Source organism: Crinia signifera, chromosome 3 (genome assembly GCF_055691185.1).
Source record: "Crinia signifera chromosome 3, ASM5569118v1, whole genome shotgun sequence".
NCBI lineage: Eukaryota > Metazoa > Chordata > Amphibia > Anura > Myobatrachidae > Crinia > Crinia signifera.
This window is the reverse complement of record NC_139219.1, coordinates 18,643,556-18,654,760: the sequence shown is the minus strand read 5'-3', so window position 1 is coordinate 18,654,760 and position 11,205 is coordinate 18,643,556.

The following is an 11,205-nucleotide window of genomic DNA, read 5'->3' as shown; positions in this document are numbered from 1 at the left end:
TTTATTAACATGCCCGTGAGGTTCGTTATAAATCTATTTTCGCTTCACCACTTTTTCGTGGTGAAGCAGCCCCCCATTTCCCCCCTAATGTATCAATTACTTAAGTTTTTGTTATGGGAGTGCGTTATCCCCACCCGATGGTGATACGCATCCTCCTATAACGTATGTGCGCTCCCCCTGCTGCCAAGTACTGTGCATGCGCCGGTTACCTTGTCTTGCGATGTGTACCCGGCGCATGCGCAGATACACCCATCGGACCGCGGAACCAGCAGGTGCCGGGGAGAGAAAACACTGTCAGCCGGGCAGACGACCAATAAAGTTAATTGAAATGAACAAAATAAAAAAAGGTGATTTAGGATTACACAGCGCCAGAAAAATCTGGAACCGTCATAAATAAGGTATGAGCCAAGAGCTCACTTCCCACTAACGTATAAACGTTAGCCCTCCTCTTCCCCCATACCGCCGCACGCTAATCACCCGCATTGCGGGTTTCGTAGCTAAGGGGAAGCGCTATCCTCTGTTTTAATGCACGGGGATACCTTATGGTAAGTACACAGAGCAGAGCTGTGATAGGCACCAGGGCACCAGCCAGCGCAGCAGCCATTGAAGGATCAATGAGAAGTCCCATGTTATCCCTATGAACGGCTCTTGTATTCTGAGTATTGAGTTCCTGAGACGGGGGATATGGAGGGGTCACTGACAGCGGTTGTGTGCTGCATAGTAACTATGGACAGTAAGGTGGAAGCTGATCATCGGAGTCGAGAGAAATCAGACACTCAACAAGGGACAACTTTGGTCAACTTTTTTAATTAAGACATGAAGAAGATCGGCTTTTCCGAATGTCATTTATATTCAAGGACTTCTGCACTGGGGCCTCAATACAGAGGAATTATCAACAGTATTCTAGCTACTTAATCAAGTGTTTTATTGGAGCCAGCTCGGCCGGAGAGTCTGTGGCCCAGGAATTTACCATCAGTGTTTGAGTTGCAGGTTTATCCCAGATAACATGATGGCAATGTTACATAGGGGCAGGTGACGGCTGTTCCCCTATGCATTGTCACGCATAATCAGTTCCTACATCACAGGATACAACTCTCTGCTCCCTACACCCCAGTATCTTGTCGATGATGTCAGCATCCCCAAACACCCATAGGGCAGTATTCAATGAGGCCAATTCGCCATGTTTCATGGCGAATTTGTGCTATTTTCACTTTGGAAGGTGATTTTTTGTGTCAGAAAGTGAATCACCCTATTCAACGTGCACTTTTCACCGTCTGCGAACAGTGAATGAGGGACATTTCGCCGTCTGATACTCTCTGCAATTCGCTGTGGTTTTTCAATGTGATTCGCCGAGTGTATTCAATGATCAGATGGCGAATTGCTTTCTAAGTGATTCTCGCCGTGTGTCACCGTGTAGCAATCGCCATCTTTTCATGGTGAAGTGGAATGTGAACTTTTAAAATAATAAAAAAACAGGAATTTTATTCTGTGAAGGGGCATGCTATTTTTATTCATGTGCTCACAGCACATGAATATATATTTAATTTGAAAAAAATATAAATATATAGTTTTTTTTACACATAACAGCCAGCAGGGGGCCGAGAGCCGCTCATTACATATTCATATATTCACTGCTCCCGATCATTACATATGCACGATCGGGAGCAGTGTTAGCGGCTCCTTACTCGGTCCCCTGCTAGCTCTCCCGGGGGGCAGCTTGTGCTGCCTGGGTCCCGGGGAGCTCTCCTACCCCCCACATACGTTCTGGGGCAGGCAGGGAGACTTCCATCTCCCTGCCTGCCGCCGTCCGCCGCAGAGGTTAACATTCGCCCTCAGGGGCAGTGAGCCCCTGCGGCATTGAATAGTGTGTCAGCAAGGGCTGGCAGCGAAGGCTCCAGCCCTCCGGAACATGGCGACTGTGCAATGAATCCTAAACAGGATTCGCTGCACATCGCGATTATAGTCATTGAATACTGCCCCCAGACTGGGTTCCATCCCAGAAACATAAATCATATATAAAAAAAACAGCACTAAAAAGCAGCCTCTTGTTCTAGTAATACATTAATATTCACATAAACCAGATGGACTGAATAAAAATATACATTGAATAAAACATTTGAAAAATTTAATATCTGTAGCAAATAAATTGCCACAGCCTCAGGAGTCCAAAATGCACCATGTCCCATTTTATTCACCTGAAAACTGACCCGTTTTTGGGCAAAGACACATATACTGTATGCAGGATAAGTTCCCAGACCCATGTGTTTTAATGGCTGCAAACATGAAAACGGGTCAGTGAGCGGGGATTCTTTTCACATCTGCCTCCAGGTGGTAAAAACAAAAATCCCTTGTAATGCCAGCTATCCAATGACGTTTTGTGGGTGCCATTTAATGAAGCAGCCAGTTGAAGACCTGTGAGGAGTCTATTTCTCAAACTAGAGATTTGAATTTACTTGTCTTCTTTCTCAATTGTGCACCTAGGCCTCCCCCGTCTCTTTCTACTCTGGTTATAGCCTGTTCTCTGAAGAGAGTAGTACACACCGCTGTAGGAAATGTTCAGTTTCTTGACAATTTCTTGCATGGAATAGCCTTTATTTCTAAGAACAAGAATAGACTGTCGAGTTTCACATGAAAGTTCTCTTTTTCTGGCCATTTTGAGAGCATTATCAAACCAGCAAATGTGATGCTCCAGATACTCAACTAGCTCAATGGAAGGCCAGTTTTATAGCTTCTATAAAGAACAAACCCACTTTCAGCTGTGCTAACATAATTGCACAAGGGTTTTCAAGCGTTTTCTAATCACCCATTAGTCTTCCAAAGCAATTAGCAAACACAATGTATCATTAGAACACTGAAGTGATAGTTGCTGGAATTGGGCCTCTATACACCTATGTAGATATTCCTTTAAAAACCACACGTCTGCAGCTAGTATAGTTGTTTACCACATTAACAATGTATAGAGTGTATTTATGATTAATTTAATGTTATCTTCATTAAAAAAAACTGTGATTGTCTTTCAAAAATAAGGACGTTAAGTGACCTCAAAATTTTGAACGGTAGTGTACTTTGTAGTGAATTAAAATGGGGGATACCATCCAAACCCAGACGTATTTTTAAAGCGGCAATCATTTACAAGTCAACAAAGCCATGCCTTGTGAATGAGTGCTGCTTTAATAAAACATTTCAGTTCAGCCGTGTTTCCGCACCTCCAACAAACTCAGACGCCATTAGATCCTGCCAATAGAGTGTAAGCTTGCGAGTAGGATCTCTTGCCTCTCTGTTATTACCCATACTGGTATTATTACGGTTTTGTTTCTTCCCAGTTGTAAAGCTGGCACTTTAGAAATAAAAGTTAATAAATGAAATGATTGGAAGAAGCTCGTTGCTAGGGACAACACTCACATCTGATATGAGCTGGAGTCCGTACTTATCAGTTTAGCGCACAGCACATTTCCTGAGCTGAATCACCTAAACATTTAGCAAAACTGCCTGACGGTTTGTCATTAAGAGCCTCACAAAACTAAACGGCATGTATAATAATGTCCTGGTTTTACTCTTACTAGTCCATTAAATTTAACGATGCGTTTGATCTCAAATTTAATGGTAAACAATAAAAAAAAAATCTCTGAAACACATTAAGATAATTTATGTCAATAGACAGAGTCAGCTAATTCCCCACTTTACATGGTTTTAGGAATGCGAACGGCGTCACTGCTCCAGGCTGTATAATAACCGCACAGCTGTCAGCATGCGCACACACAAATGCAGTAATGCACGGACTAATGGTGCAGGTGGTACGGATAAGACACAGGCAGGCACGCTACATGCAAATGGCAAATCACAAGTGTATGGTGCGAGGACAGGGTAGCAGCCTGTCATCAACACAAGAATGACACATATGTAGCAGTATAAGCAGCAGCTGCAAATCTAAAGCTTTTTTTTAGCATTAAAGCAACAATCCCAAAGATAGCATAAAGAAGCTTGTTTAGCAAGCATCGAGGCGGACGTCCCAGGGCCCATACACATTAGGGGCCACCACATACTGTAGTTTAAAGCCATCTGTGAGGCGTTGAGCAGCGGGTGCGGGTTGTGCGGCCTGCTCCCCTGTGACAACCATCAGAGGAGTGACACCATGCCGGAACCCCCTGCAGTTACTGCGCTTTAGCAACTGCACCTCCAGCGGCCCTCGGCCAATGCAAGTGTCACTCATTGGCTGCCGGGGCGCAAGCTCTAATTGGTTCACGAGCCGGCACCGCTTTTGAAATGGCTGAGGGTTGTCGGATGCGTGGTAGCTAATGCGCAAAAGCTGCATGATGTCACCAAGGGTGACACATGGGCAGCACAACCCGCACCTTACGGACAGCCAGTTGCCAGCAGCGGCAAACCCAGAGCAGTGAGTCCATTGGGGGCAGCGATTTAACTTGATGGGCCCACTTTAAGTCATTGTCCCTTGCCCCCCACCAGCCGTGTTCTGGCCCTGCAAGGTGGCACGTGTTTCGCCGTTATACTTGTTCTGTTGCCACCACCTAAAGGTGACGTTAACTGTTTGGAGCTTGACGAATTTGGACAGGTTGCAGGAAGTATAGATTTCTATGCAGAATATGGGCCTAATTCAGAACTGATCGCACAGCTGCGAAATTCGCAGGTGGGGCAATTATGGAAAGACTGCGATAGAATACTGCAACTTTTTTCACCGCTGGCCATGCACAAGTTGATTGACAGGAAGCCGGCGTGTCAGGGAATACGCAGGCGTTACCAGGCGTTTGGGGGGGGGGGAGTCATGTGACATCAGCTCCAGCCCCGATCACCATGCTAAGCAATTTTCAAGCATGCACAGAGCGTTATTTCACTCTGGCAGGGCGGCGTATACCTGATCGCTAGGCTCCAAAAATGAGCAGCCCAGCGCTCAGGTGTGAATTAGGCTGTATATATCTGTGATTGGAAATAGAGGGAGCACCGGAGGCACCTTCTTGGGAAACATTGTGGCAATCCTCTGACCATGATAACCAGGCCTCACACAGCGACAATTCATTCATTAATAAACTTTATAGAACTTTTGTGAACTTTCTGTTACCATTATAGACAAAGTCGTGTGTGCAAATATTCCGCCAGTGAATCGCTTCTGCGCCCAATCATCTGTTTGCGTATCATCCACCTGGCAGGGCCGAATTTACAGGTGAGGTCACCCCTAGGCACACCCCCCTTTGCATAAATGTATTATTTTCATTGCCCTTATTTGAGCTCAGCTAAAAGACACAATGATTTTTTTATATTTCTAATTGTATGACAGTTTACAGGGGCAGTAAGTGCATGTTGTATCCATTTATACTCCATTGAAGATGGCACATCCTATAGTACAGAGGAAATATTTAGTATCCCAAGTATCGCCCCAACAAATGTCACCCCTAGGCACATGCCTCATCTGCCTACTGGAAATTTCCCCACTGCAATCTGGGTGACCCTGAGATTACAGAGGATGGCTGATGGTTGTCAATCAGCGGAGGCCGACGCCCCACCTCTGGCTAGGGCGTGGCAGTCATTTTGAGCATTTAAATGTCCTAAATGCCATGGGAAAAATTAGCATAGGCCCTAAGCCACCTCCCTGTCACCTCCCATATACATTCACTACACATTTACGATATTGCGCGGCCCCCATGTGCTTCGACTGTGCGCACTCCTTAGGGATAAAATCATTCTGCTGCCTCGTTCTAATTCCTCCCTTCTCTACAGTATATGACGTTTTGTACAACTTGCCGCTGACAGGCAGAGACATAACGTATTACACTTTTCCTAATGAGATAAATTTCAGCGCGTGATTATTTTACATTTTCTGCATTTCATTAAGAAGGTAATTATGTTTTCGTTTAACCGAATGTTTGAAGTTTTTCACCTTTGCTGACTTCTCAGTGTGGATTATAAAAGTCTTTGATGTACAAACAGCTCTTTTTGGGCTCCCTTTAAGATGCTTTGGTGGACGTGTCACACAGCACTGCGGACTAGACATGAATTGTGGGGGTCATTAAGATGTGGATGGAGCTGCTTACTAGAAGCAGCAGCGAAAGCAGTAATACGGTAATACAGCAGGGGGCGTCACACATACATAGAAACAGCAGTAATACGGTAATACAGCAGGGGGCGTCACACATACATAGAAGCAGCAACGATAGCAGTAATATGGTAATACAGCAGGGGGCGTCACACATACATAGAAGCAGCAGCGATAGCAGTAATATGGTAATACAGCAGGGGGCGTCACACTAACATAGAAGCAGCAGCCCTAGCAGTAATACAGCAGGGGGCGTCACACTTACCTGTAGGTGGCAGCGATAGCTGTAATATGGTAATACAGCAGGAGGAGTCACACTTACATGGAGGTGGCAGCGATAGCAGTAATATGGTAATACAGCAGGGGGCGTCACACATACATAGAAGCAGCAGTGATAGCAGTAATATGGTAATACAGCAGGGGGCGTCACACATACAGTACATAGAAGCAGCAGCGATAGCAGTAATATGGTAATACAGCAGGGGGCGTCACACATACATAGAAGCAGCAGCGATAGCAGTAATATGGTAATACAGCAGGGGGCGTCACACATACATAGAAGCAGCAGCGATAGCAGTAATATGGTAATACAGCAGGGGGCGTCACACTAACATAGAAGCAGCAGCCCTAGCAGTAATACAGCAGGGGGCGTCACACTTACCTGTAGGTGGCAGCGATAGCTGTAATATGGTAATACAGCAGGAGGAGTCACACTTACATGGAGGTGGCAGCGATAGCAGTAATATGGTAATACAGCAGGGGGCGTCACACTTACATAGAAGCAGCAGCCGAAGCAGTTATACAGCAGGGGGCATCACACTTACATGGAGGTGACAGCGATAGCAGTAATATGGTAATACAGCAGGGGGCAGCACACTTTCATAGAAGCAGCAGCGATAGCAGTAATACGGTAATACAGTAGGGGGCGTCACACTTAGAAGCAGCAGTGGTAGCAATAATACTGTAATACAGCAGGGGGCAGCACACTTTCATAGAAGCAGCAGCGATAGCAGTAATACAGTAATACAGTAGGGGGCGTCACACTTAGAAGCAGCAGTGGTAGCAATAATACTGTAATACAGCAGGGGGCATTACACTTACATAGAAGCAGCAGCGGTAGAAGTAATACAGCAGGGGGCGTCACACTCAGATAGAAGCAGCAGTGATAGCAGTAATATGGTAATACAGCAGGGGGTGTCACACTTACATGGAGACAGCAGTAATATGGTAATACAGCAGGGGGCGTCACACTTACATGGAGACAGCAGTGATAGCAGTAATATGGTAATACAGCTGGGGGTGTCACACTTACGGTACATAGAAGCAGCAGCGGTAGCAGTGATACGGTAATAGATCAGGGGGCGTCACGCTTACATAGATGCAGCATTGGGTTGATTTATTTGTCCAGATTTTGCTGTCAGGATTTTTTGGGGCAAGTATTTTAGGGAATGGGGGTGAAACTTTTCACAGATTGGAAATGTGTATAATTACAGTATGTGTGAATCACAGAAAGTGGCTGCATCCACAGAGCTACTGGGTGCTTGAAATGAGCCCCAGATATCAGCCGATACTCAAAGTCTCCTTATACATTGCATTTCACTATAAAGGGTGACAAGATCTGCCTGGACTGGTTCCGGCTTTGTGTACACTTACCTCTGATTACTCTGCCAGTCTGGGTACATGCCCATGTACACGCAAACTTACACCCATTTCGATGCAAATATGACACGATTCTCTGAATAGTGCAGCAAATCTGCACAGACGCCATATTCGCCTCTTCGACACCAGACTCTCGCACAGTGCAGGAATACCAGCTATGGCTGCTTAGCGCGAGTCCGACTCAGGACCTGTGTACTCGACAAACATTGCTGTCTCTGGTGTAACTACAGTACATGCTTCCAAAAACGATGGATATACAGCACATGACGGACGTAGATCAGCTCAGATAGGTCAAATCGTTCTTGATCAATTTACTCTTTTTTATGTTTTGTTGCCATTCGTTGGAAGTTTTAACCATCATTTCCACAATTTCTTCTGATTCCCTAAACAGAAGACGACGACTTTACAGTATTCAGTTATAACGTGCGTCTTTTACAGTTGTTTCCGTCACTGATCACATCAGGTGTTTAATGCTCTGTATTATGCTGCACATTGGGGAAATCTTGCAATCTGATTTTGCAGTTGTTAGAATCATGGAACCCTTTAACTTCTGCAGCACGAGGCAGCTTATTGTACTAAACCAGTGGTTCCCAATATGGGGCACGTGTATCACTGGGGGGATGCTGTAGACCGGTTGGGGGTAATTCCCAGTATTGTATTGGTAAACGGCGGAAGAAGTCTCACGTTGCCATGGAGATGAACTATGTTGCGTCACTTCCGGTTCTGTCTGCAGCGTCATCAGCGTCTCCACATGCTTTTGCCTGACCAGCAATCCTGCCTTACCAGCAATCCACTGGGAGCTACCCGCACTGCCCTCAGACATCAGCGATCATCTGCCCTGCACTGACACAGGTGGGGGAAGCAGCGGCATTAATCCTACAGGTGTTAGCGGGAACCCCGGAGACGGTACACAGCCAGCGGCCAGACACAGAGGGGCCCCCGATTCCTGACTGCATACTACTCCTCAGCTACTCCTTATTGTAAGAACAAACATAATGACACGCATTACGCTTACTTCCACTCCACTCGGAAAGTACTGTGGTTATTTCAAGTTGAGAGGAGGGGGTACTCATTAATTAAAAGCCTAATCAAGGGGTACGGGAGAGAGAAAAAAGGTTGGGAACCACTGTACTAAACCAGAAATCTTTCTCCCAGTCACTGATATAGTGTACATTACAACACATTTGCCAGTAGCAGACATCAAAGTATTGCTGGCAGCTGAGTATCTCATTCTCTTTCCCGTATCATTTTTGTCTCCTGGCTTTCGAGTACAATTCATTCGCTCAACCGTTACGCTAACTGTGGGTGGTAAGGGGCGTATCATTTGCAGCATCTCCACAAACTCGCACGTGTTTCGTAAGGTGTCCAGCTAAGTGAGCACAGTTCCCGGAGCCTCTGATTTGTAGTGGTCCTGAATTTGAAATATTTGGTATGTTTGTGGCAGACTGGCATTCCCACTTGCTGAAGTATAGTACCATGGACCTTGGAAAAGAGGCGTCCAGCCTGGAAACATTGTGCCCATCCTGCATTATACAGGGCGTTCAGCTGGGTGGAGGCTGCGAAAACATGCAAACTAGTGAACAAGTCCGAATCAAGACCATTGTTTGTACTGTGTTACTGCGCAGCAGGATTATAAGGACATATATGCAGTAGGTCTGTGTAACAAAAGACAACCAGACCATAAATCCAGAGTACAGGCTGAAACCTGTAGCAGAAACTGCGCTCTGTCCCATGTCATGGCCTGCATGTTAATTGACAGCCAGGATAATGAGCATTGACCTGGGCTGGACTCGTTGTCAGGATAAACATGTAGAATGGATTGCAGCAGAAAGGGAGATTAATGACACGCTCACAAAAGTGCCCAGGACATTTAGTTCTCTAATGGAGACAATTCATTGTGAGAAGAGCGCCGACATCCTGCGAGACAGCGAGGCACGGGACGGTCTGCGAAAGGAAGAATTACATTCTATATATCCTGCTTGTGTTTAATCTCCACAGATCAGAACAAAGCGAGAATATGGGCGGCATCCAACCCTGGTCCTCAGCTTCTGTCACTTACAGTCATATACGGATGGACCTGGCCAAGCCTTTATACAGATAAAGCCATTGATGGTTGAAAATAAATGTAGAGGATACAGGGGTGTTAGAATTACACTGTATTCTGCGGGCAAAGCTGCTGATTGCTTCTAAATGGAGAACGGAAACTACGGCAGATGATAAATCTCTGCGCAATCATGCCTCGGCCTATCAGGAACGAGTTCCTGAGGAGCACTGTTCTGGATAGGCTGTGTGCGGCTGACCACAAAGTCCATTGTGGTCAACTTTGTGGTTGACCTCAACTGACTTTGCGGTCAGCTTGAATTGCCTGTTAAGGCTTTAACATAGGCGTCTATGGGGGAGAACACCACACACCGGGTTTTTTAATTATTTGTTTTTCTTAGTTTTCATAGAGAAGCCTGCATGGATCGGACTGATCGGTGCAGGCTTGGTCAAAATATGGATGGAAAATTAGGTGTATTTTCCATTCGTATTTTGTGGCGAAATCCCGGCCAAGTTCAGCAGTATGAATGTCAGTAAATTAACAGACCACCGTAGAACTCCTGGCCATATTCAGCTTCAAGTTCTTTCGATGGTTTACTCATTCGTACACCTAATTTCGGTTGAGCTTGCTGTACATAAATGCGGCAAATCAGCTGAATTTGGATGATCGTAAATTAGCCGATGCGGCATTCCCAGCCGTAGTTAAGATCAAATGGGTAGGAATGGGTGCATTCGTAGGCATTCGATCAAAGTAAATGTTGCCCAAATACTTCTAATTCCGTAGCCTAGGTACAAACTAGGAAGACCAGCATTCGAGCCAATGGTCAGGGCCATTTCCCTTTGCCCCACAGCATGCCAGATTGCCGGTACACACTAAGTGATTCAATAAATGACGGAACAACATCTTGTTCTGTTTATCATTAGGCCAGATACACAATTAAATGATGATGTCATGATTTGCCATACTGTAACAACAAATTGTGCTGACCCTCTAATGTGTACTTCTGATAGGGTGCTCCAGTGGGTCACATGTGGCATCTTTTGGGTGGGCGTGGTGCACGGCCAACCGGAAGATATCTTGTGCGATCCGGTGTATTGTGATGAAGGACATTACGAGACGTCGTTTTGTTGTTCATTACTTTGCGTAATGCACTTTGCATGGTGTGGGGTGACGGGAAATCACCCCAACCATAAGCTTGACTGCCGGTCATGCTAGCATGTACACTGGATTGCGCGACATGGGAACACTTGAATCAGAAGATCAGCATGAATAGTCGTTCGATTACAACAAAACATCCAACATCGTCTAAGTCTGTAGCCAGCCTTGGTGTTTTATACAATAGCTATTTTCAAGTCTAGTCCTCACTCAAAAAAAATAATCATTGGAACAGCACTATCACTAAATGTATTTACAATTCTATAATACAGTATATATAATTTTTTCTTTAGTTTTCCAGGTT